Consider the following 19,747-nt stretch of genomic DNA (forward strand, 5'->3'; position numbering starts at 1 on the left):
GTATCTATCTTTATGTTGTCTCTCTCTTTTTTATGTTAAGAGAATATATTTTAAGTACAAGAGAATATTATTCAACATGTATTTTATGCTATGTATATACTATGTTAGCTTCTATCGCTTATTCTATTGTAAATAACATCGATGAAGTTTTTTTTATAATTGATTTTGATGAAAGGAGTTTATAATTATTATTCCAAATTGTTTGTGATAATGACAAATTAGAACGAATGATTTTTAATATGATATGTCTTTAATGTTGAAAACCAATAATTATATGTGTTTTATACTTTATATTATACCAAAACTTATATGGATGTACCAATTTTAAATGTTTTTTTTATAGTAATAAAAATAAATTATCTTATTATATTATCAATTTCTTTTTTCTATATTCGTTTTTTATCGTAAAGAAAAAGTAAAATAAATAAAATATTAATATTTTCATTAGAAAATATAAGTGATAAAAATATACCTCAAGTGTAACACTCTTCTTCCCCTAACCTATTCTTAACATATATTTTTTAAGATTGGTCATGGTACATAACAATTATTATAATTTTAAAATTTAAATCACCATTTTATATGGAAAAAATGAATGTACAATAAAAAAGTATGATAGTTTTCTGTAAATATAATCATAAAAAATTCAAATATGTAGTTTTTAATTAGTAAAAATGTAACGTCCCAAATTTCGAGTCCAAAAATTTCATTTTTAATATAACGATTTGGAAATCATTTATCAAAAAACATCATTAAGTCATAACATTTTGTAAACCATAATCTCATGTCTGAAAATCATATATATCATAAAAATAGTAACATTGTCAAAGTACAATCCCAAGAAATCGCGTAATGCGGAAATGCAATGTGTGTGTATGATGTGCAGCTACCGCTTCGGCTCCTACCCCTTTGCTGAAGAGGTATCTGAAACAAAACTGAAAACTGTAAGACAAAGCTTAGCGAGTTCCCCCATCGTACCACATACCATACAATCACATAGCATACATACTGCCAGACAATTCTGGGGTGCTCGACCTACCCGGTACGACCATTCTGGGCTGCCGATCTACCCGTACGACCATTCTAGAATGCCAACCTACCCGTGTCAAGCCATTCTGGGGTGCAGACCTACCCGTGTTAAGCCATTTTAGGGTGCTGACCTATCCATCGGTCCTAACAACCGAACCTTGGGGACTATTCCACCCCTAAAGCTACTATCATAATTCATAACATAAACATTCTATCAGACATATCTGGGGTGTCCGAACTACCCTTCGGCCCTAACAACTGAACTTGGGGACTATTCCCCTCCTACTACAACTATCACATATAACATATCATGCCAGCATATAAACATACCATAACATACTGTCAGACATATCTGGGTGTCCGACCTACCCTTTGGTCCTAACAACCGAACTTGGGGACTATTCCCCTCCTACTACCACTATCATATATAACATATCATGCCAGCATATAAAAATATCATAACATACTGTCAAACATATTTGGGGTGTCCGACCTACCCTTCGGTCCTAACAACCAAACTTGGGGACTATTTCCCCGCTACTATCACTATCACATATAACATATCATGCCAGCATATAACAAATCAGGTAGTAGCAAACCTAGATGATATCACAAAGATAATCATCTAACATATAACTCCTACTGGTGGGCCGGCATTGTGGTCGTAGACCCACCGCTACTGGAAGGTAACTCACCTCGTATGAATGAATGCTGTCGAACCGAGTGGGAAATCTCTGTCCACTGCTCCAACAATTCTCCGACTATAATTCCCACAAAGACACTTAGTCAGAAGCTGATAACTACTCTTAGGGTAAAATGACTATTTTACCCCTGGCCAAAGTCAATATCCTGGTCAAAGTCAACTTCCAATTCATGCGACTCGCCGAGTTGGGCCGCCAACTTGCTGAGTCCCTATCCTTTCATCTGACCCCCTTCCGACTCTGCTCGTCGAGTTTAGCAAGGACTCGACGAGTTCTCCTTCTATAATATCATCGAATGAACCTTCATCCGACCGACAGAGTTGTATGAACAACTTGTCGAGTTCACCTTCATCATATGAACATGTTCAGTCTGCGACTCGCCGATTTGTATGAACAACTCGTTGAGTTCATCTTCAAGGGTTGGGACATTGCCTTGCACTCGCCGAGTTTGTTCTTACACTCGTCGAGTCCTATGATTCCCATGACCATGGCTAAGTCTAATACGTTGTGTCACTCCACTGGACCACTCTAAAAGCCTTCTAACACTCAATTGGGTTCCTTCGAACCTCAACAGGTTGGGGACTCAATCCCCGGACTCGCGGAGTTCCAAGAACAAATCGCCGAGTCGACATTGTCCAAGTCTTATATCTCGAATTTTGATGTACAACACTCATCCAAAAGATAGATCTAGACTTCTAAGATCGATCTATCACGTAAAGTTATGAACTTTACGTGCATGCATGGGAGTATAAGCTTAAAGGACCCAAAAATGAGGTCTAAGGGTGCATGGGACTCTCTATGGCTACAAGGTTGGCCACTTTATGCCATGTAGTCCCCTAAGGACCCTGGATCTAGAGTCTCAACCCCAACCATGCTTACACTCATGATTGGTCACCAAAAATGATTCCTAAATGCCCTAAATCACTTTAAAAAGGGATCTAGAACATGAATGAACAAGGTATAACCTTTATACCTCTAAGGAATTGTAGTTGCTGCATAAACTCGAAATCTTCTGGTTTCCTCTTGGATCCTCAAGCTTTTCCTTCCTTCTTGTGATAAAAAACCACCAAATCACCAAAAAGGGCCTTAGATCTTCACAAAACGATTATGGTTTCAGTATGAGGTGTTATGGGAGCATAATGGACAATGGAGGTTGCAATAAGACGTTTAAATAGGGTGCAAACCCTCAGATTTAGGGTTTTACTCGTACAACACCTACTCGCCGAGTAAGTCTACCGACTCGTTGAGTAGGTCACTTAAAATTTCCGTGGATCCCGATTGTACTCGACGAGTTGGGCCTCTAACTCGTCGATTCCTAGAGAGAAACGTAAGAATGTATGTGGGTGAAAAGCGGTGTTAAAGTGTAAAAGAGTACCCAACTCATCGTCGAATTTCTTCCAGAATCTGGAAGTAAACCGCACATCCCTGTTGGAAATCACGGAGACTGGCACTCCATGCCGAGCCACCACCTCTCGAACGTAGATGTCGGCCAGCTTCTTGGCCAATATACTCTCCTGGATCGGTATGAAATGGGCACTCTTGGTCAATCGATCCACGATGAACCATATGGAATCCACTCCCCGGGTTGTCCTAGGAAGTTTGGTGATGAAATCCATGGTAACGTCTTCCCTTTTCCACATGGGAATATCTAACGGCTGCATCCTACTGTGTGGCCTCTGGTTTTCGGCCTTGACCTTCCTGCAGGTCAACCACCGCTCCACATACCATACTACATTCCGCTTCATGCAGGGCCACCAATAGTCAAGACGAAGATCTCTATACATATTTGTCGCTTCGGGATAGATAGAAAACCTGGATTTGTGCGCCTCCTCCATCAATATCTGGCGCACTGATATATGATAGGGGACCCACACCCTAAGGTGAAGAGTTAATAACCCTCGACTATCATAGTCGAAGGAGGAAACCTGACCCACTATATGCTTTCTCTTTCGATGTTCCTCCTTCATAGCCTCCTGCCGGGCCTCTCAGATCTGCTCCAACAGTGGAGTCACTACTGTCATCCGCATGCAAATGTCTCTGATCGGTGCTGCCTTACGGCTAAGCGCGTCCGCCACCACATTGGCCTTCCCCGGGTGGTAAAGGATCTCACAATCATAATCCTTCACCATATCTAACCACCGGCGCTGCCTCATGTTCAGATTCGGCTGATCCATGAGGTATCTCAGACTCTTATGGTCCGTGTAGATGGTACATCGAACCCCATAGAGATAGTGTCACCAAATCTTAAGGGCGAAGACGACCGCCCCCAACTCCAAATTGTGCGTCTGGTATTTCGCCTCATGGGGCTTCAACTGCCTCTAAGCATAGGCGATGACATGCCCTATCTGCATCAATATCGTGCCTAAACTCGCAATAGACATGTCGAAGTATACAACAAATTCCTCTATTGTAACGCCCGTAGATCCGGGCTAGTCAATTAGAGACGTTAAGCGTCAAAAATGACTTTTTGATAGAAGATTATTTTGAAGGAATAATATAAATTAAGTTATAGTATATGTTACAAGGTTTCCGTGCATATAAAGAACACCGAAATCCGAGTTATAACGAAGAAGTTATGACCTGTCGAAGTTTCGCGACAGAACCGGCACGACACAGCGCGACGTAAAAAGTGAATCTACGTTAGATCGATATTTAGCCTTAGCAATCTAAATGAAAGTCGTAGAATACGTTAAACCATGAGCGTGCATAAAAAGAACGCCCAAATCTGACTTCGTATGAGGAAGTTATGATTTTTCGAAGTTTCGACTTAGCGGTATGCAGCCCGAATGCTCAATTTGAGACCGAGCGGTTTTTAGCCGAAAAAATCTAAATGAGAATTGAAGATCTCATTAATTTTAGTAAAACGATAAAAAGATAGGCGAAAACGGACGTCGGATGAAGAAGTTATGATTTTATAACGGAGTTTTCCTGTCCCGGCCTACTAAAAATAAATTATAAAAATAAAATCAAAATTAGTTGACGGCGTCTAAACGAAAGTTGTAGATCGTAGTCTCACCTACGCGGGGATATAAAGAGCGTCAAAAACGGAGTTCGTATGAAGAAGATATGAATTTTTGAAGTTTATTTAATAATTTCGATATTAAATTTAAATAAAAATTGCCTGATATTATTCATGGGGGGAGTCACCGGCCTTATCCCCGTTACGCGCCGCGTAACCAAAAATTACACCCCGCGTAAATCGCAGATCCAGCCCCTATAAAAGGAAGTCGAGTGCAGCCGATTCAGTTGCTCATTTCTTCCCGTTTTCTCACGTTTTTGCATCGTTTTTCGTGCAAGAAATATCCCGAAGCCCCGATATCATTCCCGAGCCCCGAAGCAAGTCCCGAGGCCCCGAAGATCCCAAGAAGTGCGATTCCCGAGCCGAAGCTCTGCCCGCGAGAAGCTGATTTTTGTGAATATCTTCCAGATCTACCGAAGAATACTACTTCTACAAGTTGTAGTGTTGTCCGATCATCTTCTGATCAAGTGAGTGTGTGGTTACTTTCTTCTAACGCATAATTATGAAGTATTTTATACGAAATACGTGTTATGTGTATATTTTCTGTTATATGTGTGAATGTATATTCACTTTCTTCTATCTCATAGATACGATTTACTGTCTATGAAATACGTGTTATGTGTATGTGTCTCATCTGTTGTTTTGGAATATGTATTGAATGAGAATGCTATACAGGTTTTAAACTATGTATAAATATATATATATATATATATATATATATATATATATATATATATATATATATATATATTTATCTACTAATATGTCGGGTAGAGAATGGGTAAATAGTTGTGTGATAAACAGATGAGAGGCCTCGATGTCATTGTAATCCAGTCATCTAGCGGAATTTAGATGACGACCACGGACTTTCTAGACAGTCCAGTGCAACGCTAGCAGGCTCATAACTTGTAGGTGTTAATGAACTTGGGTGTTCATTCGTTGTATTCCATCCCCCTCATGGTTGCCTTATTTGACTTGTATTGCTGAGGAACCCCCGAAGCATGTGTTGTCGCCCCGATGAAATATTCTTAGACTAGGTCCCTTATGTTAGTTGTCTTAGGGACGTAAGGTGAGAATAACGGGAATGGGTAATCGGGTTATTGTTGGTTGGTGGAAATTAAATATAATTATTTATTGTGGGTTGAAAACCCTATATGCTCACCAGGCTCCCAAGCCTGACCCACTCAGTTTTCTTTGTATCACAGGTATTAATACGAAGACATATTTCACAGAGAGATTTAAAGGAGATATAAATCAATTGTGTAATTAAATGTAAGTTCTGTTTATGCTTATATGTCTGTATCGGAACATGACTTCCCGAGGTTTTTATTATTAAATGAAAATACATTCTCTTTGAGAAATGTTTTGATAAGTTATTATCTTATCTTGTTTTGGGAACAAATTCCGCAACCATTTTCTTTAAAAGATTACTCTGATTTTATAAAAAAAGCATAAACAAATCGGTCTTTTCTGGCCGTAAAAATGGGGATGTCACATCTACGCCCTCTGGCAGGGCTAAGATTGGCTCCTTGCACAATCTTTGTCTCAATGTCTCGAACGTTGCCTGCTGCTCATGCCCACAGTGAAAGACTATGGCCTTCTTCATTAGCCGAGTTAAGGGTACGACTATCTTCGAGAAATCTTGGATGAATCTCCGATAGTAGCCGGCTAATCCCAAGAAACTCTGAATCTCAGATGGAGACTTTGAAACCTCCCATCTCATCACGGCCTCCACCTTGGCCGGGTCGACCTGAATACTGTTCTGGTTAACAAGGTGCCCAAGAAACTGCACCTTGCGCAGCCAGAACTCACACTTGGAGAACTTGGCATACAGGTTCTCCCTCCTCAATGTACCCAAAACCTCTTACAAATGCTCCTTGTATTGCTCCTGCGTCTTGGAGTAGACCAAGATATCATCAATAAAAACTATCACAGACCGATCCAGCATTAGTCCGCACACGCACACACAGTTCATGAGATCCATGAACGTGGCAGGAGCATTGGTGAGCCCAAAGGGCATCACCACGAACTCGTAGTGGCCATAACGAGTCTGAAAAGTAGTCTTCTATATATCCTCCTCTCTAACCCTCATCTGATGGTAGCCTGACCGCAAGTCTATCTTGGAAAACCAAGATGCTCCCTGAATCTGGTCGAACAAATCATCTATCCTCGAGAGTGTGTAACAATTCTTCACCGTTACCTTGTTCAGCTCCTGATAATCTATGCACATACGATGCGACCCATCCTTCTTCTTGATAAACAGAATTGGGGCTCCCCAAGGTGAGCTACTCAGCCTGATAAATCCCTTGTCTAGCAGCTCCTGCAGCTGCGTAGACAACTCCTGCATCTCTGGAGGAGCCAACCGATATGATGCCTTGGCTATCAGATCCGCACCAGGGACTAGGTCGATCCAGAACTCCACCTGTCGCTCTGTAGGTATCCTAGGAAGCTCCTCTGGGAACACATCTGCGTAGTCCCGCACCACCAGAACACCGCTCACCGTCGCCTTACCCGCTTCTCGGGTATCCATAACATAGGCGACATACCCAACGCAGCCCTGCTGCAGGTAGCACTTAGCCCTCGCTGCTGAACATAATGTGGGCCCATGTTGTGGCCTCTCACCGTGGATCACCAACTCTCCCCCACTTGGGGTCCTGACCCACACTAACTGTTGCGCACAGTCTATCACCGCCCCATTAGGGCTCAACCAATGCATGCCTATAATCACCTTGTCCCCACGCAAGGGAATGGGAACCAAGTCTACCTGGCAGCGCTCCTCGAATAGCCTCAATACACAAGCCCTGAAAACTGCTGATACTCACACCGATCGGTCGTCGACAATCTCAACCTCTAAAGGGCAATCCAACATGCCCGAAGACTCAGGGAACCTCTTGCCAAGTGCAAGAGAAACAAAAGATCGAGTGGCACCTGAATCAAACAACACCTGTACTAGGATACCGTTCACATGGAACGATCCTAAACATGTATACACACAACACATCAATATCATGCGCCTCATATAAATAAAACCAGGGAGAAGGAATCATACATGTCACCATATCGGGTGCGGTGCGTGCCTCCTCTGTAGTCAACCGGAAGGCCCAGCTCCTCACCACTGTAGCCTCTGTCTTGCCCTGCCGGCCATCCATAATCCGTAGGTCGCTGGAGCTGGCGCCTTCACTGGCGCTGCTGCTGTCAACTGGGGGCAATTGGCCTTTTTATGGCCCCTCTGGTTGCAATGGAAACACGGCAACTTAGATGTATGAATAGTAGGTGTAGGGGCGGTACAATACCTGCTGAAGTGCCCCATCTTGCCACACTTGTAGCAGCCTGACGATCCCAACCTCAAGCTCCCTTATGCGTCCTGTCGCATTTCCTGCAGCGGCCCTCTCCTGATTGGCCTTTCGGCCTAGTATCTAATCCCTTGGGCTTCTTCCCCGAAGCCCCAGTCATTTATCCCTTCACGGCCTTCCTCTTACGGACGTGCTCCAAATCAATCTATCTCTCCCTTGCCCTCGCAATCATGGAATCCAGGATTGGACAAGCTCAAAAGATGACATGCTCCTGAATATTGGCTCGCAGCATGTCATGATAACGGGTCCTCCTTATATCCTCGTCCCCCGCATACTGGGGCACCAATAAAGCACTCTCTCGGAACTTGGGGGTGATCTCCGCCACTATATCAGTCGTCTGCCTCATATCCTGTAACTCTCAAGCCAATTGCTGAAGGTCCACCACAGGGGCAAACTTAGCTCTGAACCAGGTCACAAAATCCAGCAATGTCATAGCCACAATAGGTGAGGCTCCCAGAGAGTCACCAACCGACTCTCACCAATCTCTGGCCCTGTCCCTCAAGCATCCTACTACATATCGTACATTCGACCCCTCGGGCAGAAGCAGGTCAACTGTGCATACTCAATGTCTACAATCCACCGTCTGGCAACAATGGGGTCCTTCGCCCCATGGAACTCTGGCACACCACTTCCCCTGAAGTCCTTGAAAAACAGTGTGCGTGATCCTGACTAAATGGTCGCCATGTCACTCCTGAACGCCCTGAGGCGATCCTCCATCAGCTCTACTATCCTTTCCTTGATCAACTTAAAGATAACCGGGGTTACATCAAGGATGCCTCTAGTGATCTCTGACACGATAAACTCGTGTAGCCTCTCATCCACTGGTTCGGAACCTGAACCTGATCCCTCTCCTGAACTGCCAACTACTGGTCTAAGGCGTAGCACCACCATTCTGTAAATACATAACGACAACCATCAGAAACACTGATATATCTAGAGGGATCACATCTACCACAAGTTCCCTGGTCTTGTCTCAACCTTCCTTGACTTAAGTACGGATCCTCTACTTTCAGTAGTACGGGCCCATACTACCTTCCACATCTATCCATACTTTCCTCAAGAACTGCCTTGACTCCACCAATTCCCTTCTACTACTACTGTTCTCTGCTACTTTCATCCTAGGCTTACCCTAGGGAAATCTCCGACTTCAATCAGTCCTCAGCTGCTGAAGGCCTCTTCACAATGCTAATTAGCTATCACCCAAATACTATCACATACAACGAGGCTTGGATAATCCTTTGAGTGGGGGACTCATCCCTACCACGGTTAAGACTCAGATAAGAGCTACGCAATATGGTCAAATCCAATACTCTAAGATTATTCAACCCTGATTGCATGTGACTTTAACGTATTCACCTAATAGATAACTCCCATTACTTAGAGTCTCACACAAGCACAAAGCAAGCAGCATTCAGACAAAAAGGAAACAAACTCAAGCAATTCTATTCACATAACAAGAATCTGTACTAACATGCGATGTAAGCTCATATAATCAGGCATAACCTAAAAAACCTATCCTATCTCTGTCTAATCAACATTATCATGCAGCTCAAAGCACATATAACAGGCACATAATTCATCATTCCTAGATCCTTATTCCGAATCTAGCATGTTGTTCTACTAGATGATAATCATAACATAAACTTGTATGGGTACTTTGGGGAAAACTTACTTGAGCTCGGCCGGTCGCGCACATCACACACCTTGTTCTTTCTAAAAACTCTTTAACTTAGATTTTAGAAAACCATTTTCTTTGTAAAGATCTTTTAATCCCTCAGTCTAAGTCCAGACACTCCCGAAGGTGTGTCCGAATCCCTCAAACCAAGGCTCTGATACCAACTTGTAACGTCCCAAATTTCGAGTCCAAAAACTTCATTTTTAATATAACGATTTGGAAAGCATTTATCAGAAAAAATCGTTAAGTCATATCATTTTGTAAACCATAATCTCATGTCTGAAAATCATATCATAAAAATAGTAACATTGTCATAGTACAATCCCAAGAAATCTCGTAATGTAGAAATCCAATGCGTGTGTATGATGTGCAACTACCGCACCGGCTCCTTCCGCTTCGTTGAAGAGGTACCTGAAACAAAACTGAAAATTGTAAGCACGAAGCTTTGTGAGTTCCACCATCATACCACATAACATACAATCACATAGCATACATACTGCCAGACATTTCTAGGGTGCCCGACCTACCCAGTACGGCCATTCTGGGGTGCCGATCTAGCCTTACGACCATTCTAGGGTGCCGACCTACCTGTGTTAACCCATTATGGGGTGCATACCTACCCGTGTCAAGCCATTCTGGGGTGCTGACCTACCCATCGGTCCTAACAACCGAACCTCGGGGACTATTCCACCCCGTACTACTACTATCATATATCATAACATAAACATTCTATCAGACATATATGGGGTGTCCGAACTACCCTTCGGTCCTAACGACCGAACTTTGGGACTATTCCCCTCCTACTACCAATATCACATATAACATATCATGCCGACATATAAACATATCATAACATACTGTCAAACGTATCAGGGGTGTACGACCTACCCTTCAGTCCTAACAACCGAACTTGGGGACTATTCCCCTCCTACTACCACTATCACATATAACATATCATGTCAGCATATAAAAATATCATAACATACTGTCAGACATATCCGGGGTGTCCGACCTACCCTTCAGTCCTAAAAACCAAACTTGGGGACTATTTTCCCCCTACTATCACTATCACATATAACATATCATGCCAGCATATAACAAATCAGGTAGTAGCAAACGTAGATGAATATCACAAAGACAATCATCTAACATATAACTCCTACTAGTGGGCCTGTATTGTGGTTGTAAAACCACTGCTACTGGAAGGTAACTCACCTCATATGAATGAATGCTGTCAAACTGAGTGCGAAATCTCTGTCTGCTGCTCTAATGATTCTCTAGCTATAATTCCCACAAAGACACTTAGTCAGAAGCTGATAACTACTCTTAGGGTAAAATGACTATTTTACCCCTGGCCAAAGTCAATATCTTGGTCAAAGTCAACTTCCAATTGAACCGACTCGCCGAGTTGGGCCGCCAGCTCGCCGAATCCCTATCCTTTTATCTGACCCCCTTCCGACTCTACTCGTCGAGTTTAGCAAGGACTCGACGAGTTCTCCTTCTATAATATCATCGAATGAACCTTCATCCGACTCGCCGAGCTATATGAACAACTCATCGAGTTCACCTTCATCATATGAACATGTCCAGTCTGTGACTCGCCGAGTTGTATGAACAACTCGTCGAGTTTATCTTCAAGGGTTGGGAGATTGCCTTGGACTCGCCGAGTCTGTTCATACACTCGCCGAGTCCTATGATTCTCATGACCATGGCTAAGTCTAATACGTTGGGTCACTCCCTTGGACCACTCTAAAACCCTTCTAACACTCAACTGGGTTCCTTCGAACCTTAACAGGTTGGGGAATCAAGCCTCGGACTCGCCGATTTCTAAGAACAACTCGCCGAGTCGACGTTATCCAAGTCTTATATCTCGACCTCTGATGTACAACACTCATCCAAAAGACAGATCTGGACATCGATCTTCACCAAAACGATTAGGGTTTCAGGATGAGGTGTTCTGGGAGCATAAGGGACGATGAAGGTTGCAATAAGACGTTTAAATAGAGTGTAAACCCTTATATTTAGAGTTTTACTCGTACAACACCTACTTGCCGAGTAAGTTTACCGACTCGTCGAGTAGGTCACTTAAAATGTCCACGGATCCCGACTATACTCGACGACTTGGGCCTCCAACTCGTCGAGTCCCAGAGAGAAACATAAGAATGCTTTGAGTTAACTGCGTACTAGGAATCGGGTGCTACAAAAAAGTAATAATTGCTTAAAATAACATAAAACTAAAGAATAGATTATATTATATTAAAAAAGGTATTGTTATTTGAAATAATAATAATAATTATAATAATAATAATAATAATAATAATAATAATAATAACAATAATAATAAAAATAATAATAATAATGATAATAATAATAATATAAATAATAATAATAATAATAAAAATAATAGTAATAATAATAATAATAATAATAATAATAATAATAATAATAATAATATAGGAAATAAAAATTATTCAAATAAATTATTGATAAATTAATTAAAAATACCTATAGTTTAAAATAATTTTAAATCAAAAACATAATTCGATTTGATTCAAACACAACTTTTTATATCTTTCTTATCGTATACTTGAAATTATTATAATATTAGTTACAACTTAGTATAAAAATTATTATTTCAGTTATAAATATTTATAATATTGTTTTTATAACATATATTGTTAATATTTATATTACATTATTGGGCACAAATCAAGAGTTTAAAACTCCCACTACAACTCAATAGTTTTTATTTTATTTTAAATATAATTATGATTTCAAATTTAATGTAATTTGTCTTTATATTTTCCACTACATTCAAAAGTTTTTTAAACTATGGTTATTAATGTACAATAGTTTTTTACTTTTCATTTATTTATTATACACATTGTAGCTATATTAGTAGTATATAAGTAAGTTTTGATTAAAAAAACATATGTTTGAAAATATTTGTGATTCAAAATGAAAGAGTTGAAAAAAAAAAGTTTTGTCTTGGTTAATTCAACACAATTTTTTTATAACAATATTTCTATATATCAAATGTATGTTGATTTCTAAATATTCATTTTCATTGATTTATAAGTGTTTAATAAGTTTTGTTTGATGTTAATGTTATAATGTTGTAGTGTTTTTATTTTATTAAAAGCTATAGCGTTTTTCATAGTATTTGTTATTTGTTTTATATACAAATCGGCATACGTTTTGTATATAATTTCCACAACTTAAAATGTTCTATAAAATCATCAAAAGTTGTAGTATTTACTTTTTTTCATACTACTTTGTTTTTTTATACATAGAAATCAATATATGTTTAATATATAATTTACACAACATAAAACAGACTATATAATCAAGAATTAAGAGTGTAAATAACTAATGATATAAATTTATTAATATTAATAAAACTAATATGTTAATATAGAGTTTGTTTTGCTATTGACATTGGTTTTCCATGTATAAATATTAATCACAATTTGTTAAATGTTATTATTTTAATTAAATAATTATATTCACGTGCAACGAGTGATGACTCGACTAGTTTAAATAATCCAGGAATCATTTTTTCTTTTACCACATCATTCTGAAACTCCTAACTCTTCATATTTCCACATAATATATTTAATTTATTAACTTAAATATGGTGATAATTATAAACATTATCATAGATGAACTATCAATATGGTACACTAAATTTGTTGATTTCAATATATTGTTAAATGCATAACCTAAATTAATATATCAAATAAACTTAAGAATATAATGCAAGGTTTAGAAACTAAAGTAACAAAAACCCAACATATGTTTTCTAAAATTTTCGAAAGGAAATTACTAAATACGATAAATATAGTAACTAAAATTCAATTAAGTTGTTTTTAAATTAACTTATAATAATAATAATAATAATAATAATAATAATAATAATAATAATAATAGTAGTAGTAGTTAAAAATAACATGAAATTATAAAATAAATTATGTTACATCATAAACAAATGTCAATAATTTAAATAATATTCCTGATGAAATTAAAATTAACATCATAAAAAAAAAATTAAATTTAATAAATTATAACAATAGTTAATTAAAATAGTATGTATTATAACTATTTTTTTCTGGATAGAGAACTTCCTTAGTGACGGTTCCATTCCCCGAATAACCCCTCTATGCAAATATAATACTATGCGTCATGTCGTGGAGTAGTGCGATAATTTAAATATGGGTCAATAATTTACTCATCATATCTTCCATATGTGTTACTAAGTCACCACAACTAATTTTATACACACGTAAAAGTGAGCATAGACCATTAAATGATTTGAATTTAATAAGTGTTATATTATTTATTGTTCAAATTAATTATAATTTTGCGTCCACTAAATGTAATTATTATTATTTTATAGTTAATAAAAATAACATAAATATTTTCAATAATGTATGATTACCAAAATTTTAGCTGTATAGTTTTATTCTGCGCAACGTGCGGATATTCTTCTAGTATATATATATATATATATATATATATATATATATATATATATATATGTGTGTGTGTGTGTGTGTGTGTGTGTGTGTATGTGTGTGTATGTATGTATGTATGTATGTGAAGATGTTATATATTTAGAACGCAAGAATGATTGTGGACCAATCACTCATTCTGACGGTGACGATGATGTGTTTTTTCTTTCTTAATTTATAAACTTGGAAATGTAACAATAAATAATTGAATTCAACATCTTAACTTCTTTGATAAAATTAAGATATAAACACCAAAAGAGAAAAATACAAGTATTTCATGAGATACACATAAATAGCTTAATAAGTTGTAAAGTTCAAAAAACTATAGACATGTTTCTTGATGATTGGGCATTATTTCAGATTCGTTATGAAATAATTAATGATTATAACTAAATTACCTAGCTATTTCAAAAATATTACCGGATATTACTCTAAATTGGTTAATTGGTGATGTAATCATTTATAATTATAACTTACATCACATTATAAAGTACACTTATCTACAAACTTAAAATATAAAAATAATATAAAAGGAAAGAATTAGAGACCATGAACACCAAAAGTTATGTATCTAATTATGAAGTTAGTATATGAAATTTTCATAGGAGAACCAATGTAATGCTTCTTATGCAGATGTTTTTGAGCCTTTGAGTATGAAATGAGTTTGTGGTTTGGTTCTAAATTGTTTGTGTAAGTGATCAGTGTTCATTTATTAGTCGCGGGGGGGGGGGGGGGGGGGTGGTCGTACATCGTTTTTTATCACGCATGTTTGTATTTCACTTTAATACTTAAATTCGCAGTTTGTTTAGTGACAATCTGTTGACTTAGGTGGCCTGATATCATTGGTCAGAGGCTGACTGACTCTCTTCTTACGTAGTATATATAGGATAGTTAATTAGATAGAGAGTATCTTTTGTAGATTAGTTCCTTTGTCATTATATCAAACTATTATTTTTCGCTTTAATGAATTGAAGATCTTATTTACTCCTTATGTCTTCATCTAATTTGATCTTATTTATTTTCACATATATCATTGTTTTAGATTCTATACATTTCTTACATATGTTTATGTGTGTGATATGTATATGTACTATTTTTGTGATGCTCTGTTTATTTTTAATGCGTACACATTTTGTTTATTTGTAACATGCCCATAATAGGAGTTGAATTTTAGCTGGTTATAGTACCCAAAGTTAGCCTGAGATATTCTCGAAATCTAAAAAAATCAAATTAGATGTTGCATAATTTACAATAAATAATGGTTTGTTGGTGTCATTCACTTTTTAGCTTCTTATAGAGACTACAACATTTTGATAATCAAAAAGTGTTTACTCGATTGTTGAGCTTTTCAATAACTTGTTAGATTATTGAGATTACAAAAATTTGATGATCAAAGTTTTCAATTTGTGTTAGGTAGCCTTTTATTATATAAATGTAAGTGAACCTTTTTTTATGTAAGCTATTATATGTTGTTATGTAGAAGTAGAAATAAAATAATTCTTGTTTTTTGATTGATTTTGGTCATTTTTAATTTGGTACAAAACAACGAAACTAAAAGGTATAGTGAAAATCAACAAAAAAACACAGTTGATGTTACCAATTACTCTTGCAACTTATAACTGCCATTTTTATTAATATATAACTTAAAAGGTATCATTTTTCCTTTTAGTGTATCTCTTTATACTCAGCTTCTTCGTAACTAGTGAAATTTTTGTTGTTAATTTAGTTTTTCTCTTTATATTTTACCGGAATCTTTTGGGAAAATGACATATTAAGGTAATTAATTTTTCGGTATGTTCACATCTAGCTAACTATCTTTTTTTGTGCGCATCTAGGTAACAAACTTGTTAGAAGTGTTCACATATGACCATTATGACTTGCTATAGCAGGTTAAATCCTAGATGTGAACATTTTCAACAAATTCGTTACCTAGATGTGTAAAAAAAAATAGTTACGGAACAAAACGAAAAATAAAAATAAATTACACAAATGGTCCATATGGTTTGGGAGAATTTGCGTTTTTGGTCCCTAACTTATTTTTTTAACTCGAATGGTCCCAATGTTTATTTTTGTTACGCGTTTGGTCTCCGTCTTACCTACAAAGATTATTGTGCCTTTATTAATTTATTTTTAACTAATTTTAATATTTATGTATTTATTTTTTATATATTTAAAAAAATTAATAAACCGCACATATCTGTATCTCCTCACCATAAATCTCAAACCACATTTGAAAAATTTAATTCGAATGGTTCCTATAGATATATGGGGTCTACTAATTTTTCTTAAATATATAAAGAATAAATACATAAAGAAGAAAAATAATTAAAAAAAATTAATTAATAATGGCACAATAGTCTTTTTAAGTAAGACAAAGATCAAACTCGTAACAAAATTAAACAGTAGGGATCATCCGAGTTAAAAAATAAATTAATTAAAAAATAAATAGTATGATCATCCGAGGAGATACAAATATATGGGGTCTATTAATTTTTTTAAATATGTAAAAAATAAATACATAAATAAGAAAATTAATTAAAAATAAATTAATAAGGGCAGAAAGTCTTTTTAGGTAAGACAGGGACCAAATGCGAAACAAAAATAAACAGTATGAACCATCGAAGTTATTAAAAATAAGTTAGGGACTAAAAACGCAAATTTTCCCAAATCATAGGGACCATTCGTATAATTTACTTTTATTTTTTGTTTTGTTCATATTTGGGTAACTATTTTTTGTATACATCTAGGTAATGAACTTGTTAAAAGTGTTCACATCTAGGATTTAACCTGCTATAACAGGTCATAATGGTCATATGTGAACACTTCCAACAAGTTTGTTACCCAGAGGTGTACAAAAAAAAAGATAGTTACACTAATGTGAACATATCGAAAAATTAATTACCTAAATAAGTCATTTTTCCGAATCTTTTTATACTATCCTTGTCAAAATTCTATTGTTCCTCCAAGGTCATAATGGTCATATGTGAACACTTCCAACAAGTTTGTTATCCAGAGGTGTACAAAAAAAAATAGTTACACTGATGTGAACATATCGAAAAATTAATTACCTAAATAAGTTATTTTTCCGAATCTTTTTATACTATCCTTGTCAAAATTCTATTGTTCCTCCAATGTCACCAATAACACATAATCTCTTCCTTTTCGGTATAATCTGATTTTCCAAAAGGAGAATGTTGCACCGTATATTTTAAATATTTCTTGAAATTTAAAATGTACTATACCTACTGCATAATATACAATCAAATTATGCTTACGGGGAAATACATCTATTACATTTCCGTCTGTCCTTTGTCCCTACAGAGTACAGACTTGCATTTTCTCTAATCAAATAGCAAAACCCTAAATTTGAAGAGTACACATCGCATCTCTTCCGCCCAACTCATCGTCATCAGCACCCACCGTCTCCACCATCTCTCTACCCTCGCAACAATTTTCCTGCGACCAACCCCCATCACGATTCGTCTCTGCCTCTCTTCTCTACTCTAACTTACTATCCAGCCCCGCCACCACTCATTGTCACAAAAAATGCAATCATCGCTACCCCCATCTCCGCCACCATCTGGTGGCTAAGCGTCGACGACCACCCTGCTCGGACTCAGACATCGTTGACCTGAATCATTCAATAGACCCTAAAAAGCCCCTTTTCTTCTATGCTAATCTCTCTAAGGTAAATCGCAATATATATGCTTTTTTTTTTTTTCAAGATTTCTCTTGGTTTGTTAAGCAAACACAACGATTCTCAACAATTCTGACTTTTTAAATTGATAGGGCCGTCTTAGTTGCAGGTGATCAGCCCATACCTGGTAATATGCTTCTTTTTTTAGAGATATTTTTAATGTTTAGGGCATTTTTTAATCTTGGTTGCAGGTGTTTAGCCCCTAGCGCAAGAGTCTGTTTTGAGGTACTGAGATAAGTTTAAGATACATAAAGTGGTTAATGGTTATAGAAAATAGGTTTTATGTTTTGTTACTATTTGAGGCGAATCTAATTCTTATCTTATCATTTTTTTTCAGTACCAATAAGCCTATTTCTTATTTTGTTATTCGTTGTTTGCAAGTTATTTGGTTATGGTTTTGGACTGATGGAATCAGGTAACAGAGCCAGCTAAAAGCCGAGTTTTTCAGGTGCTCTCCAGACACCCTGGTCCCCACAACAATAATTGAAGAAATTAAGGGAAAAGGAACCTATTCAGTGATAAAAGAAAATCTTCCAACAAGTAAGCCATGTTTTGTTCAGACATCGATATGATGCTTCATTTTAGTGTTCTTTTTCAACTATATTTCTGGTCATGTTTGTTTTCCTCCACTAACTTATAAGATACAAAGATGAAGCTTTGGTTTTCCCTTTTGATATAATTCAAATGTTTTTATAATTTTACTGTAACTCATTAAAATAAGTTGAAAATATGTTTCAAGTTTACTAAATGTGTTTGGATATTGAATTTTGAACATAAGGTATGTGGCGAGAGAAAAAGAGGAACAACCCCCCCACACACACATATTTTTATACATAAAAAGCACCATTTCATTCATTGTATGAAAATGGCAATAGTAATATCATTATCTGATCCTACATAAGAATTCCCCAGCTGGATTTCATTTGTCCAGTTAATTAGCAAAATTTAATGACCTTTGTTTTTAGACTTTGAAGTTTGTTTCAAGCAAATTTACTCTTATTGGGGTAAAATCTTGTATTAATTTTGTACAAAACTGACTTGTACTTCTTTGGAATTGTAGATATAAATATAAAAATAATGCTTCGCATGCTAAGCTGTGATTATCTTTATTAACTTCTCTTTGAGATTAATTCCTTTAATTTTTGTTATGTTCTTTGGAGTGTTAGATGGTGAGGGGGTGAAACAAAATAATGATGGGTAAAAAGAGTAAAGTAGGTTGTTATTTTATGCAATTTGCAAATAAAAGTATTACAATAAAGTGTTATATTTTTTGCTTGATTGAGAGATTAGTGTTTTGCATTATGCTTTCATGGTAAATAAGAGGGAATGGTGTATTTAGTGTCAAAGCGATGTAGGGGGTCATCAGAGCCACAAATTGTTATTTAGTAATAGTTTGGTTATTACATAATGGTTTATTTGTCATTTTTTATTTATAACATGCATAATTTTCCATCTAAAAGTTAGAATACCAAAATTATACTCAAGTTTATAGAAATTGTAAAAATGGATTGAACATATATAATTTTACCGTTGATAATGAATTCCAAATTGCCTAATTACTTTTTGTACATTCACATGAGGGTTATTGGTGTGGTGGCCGTCAAATTATATTATTACAGACAAGACTTTATATAGTTATAGACAAAACATTAGTTTCAATTTTTTTTTTTTGCAAATTTATTATTATTTTAAGGTGTATTAACTTTTGTGTTTTACGTTAGTTAAAACCATTTATATTAATAAAATAGCATCTTTTTTGCCA

The 19,747-nt window shown here is 36.4% G+C and overlaps 1 long non-coding RNA gene across 1 annotated transcript; it reads left to right on the top strand.

The window, feature by feature from the left end:
* The first annotated feature begins 17,569 nt into the window (after positions 1–17,569).
* On the top strand, positions 17,570–19,430 carry LOC145037444 (uncharacterized). Its single transcript, XR_013678859.1, has 3 exons — positions 17,570–17,976; positions 18,078–18,525; positions 18,764–19,430. It is a non-coding gene; the product is annotated as an uncharacterized LOC145037444 (long non-coding RNA).
* The last annotated feature ends 317 nt before the right edge of the window (positions 19,431–19,747 follow it).

This window comes from Lactuca saligna, chromosome 3 (assembly GCF_052625555.1).
Source record: "Lactuca saligna cultivar CGN05327 chromosome 3, ASM5262555v1, whole genome shotgun sequence".
Classification (NCBI taxonomy): Eukaryota; Viridiplantae; Streptophyta; class Magnoliopsida; order Asterales; family Asteraceae; genus Lactuca; species Lactuca saligna.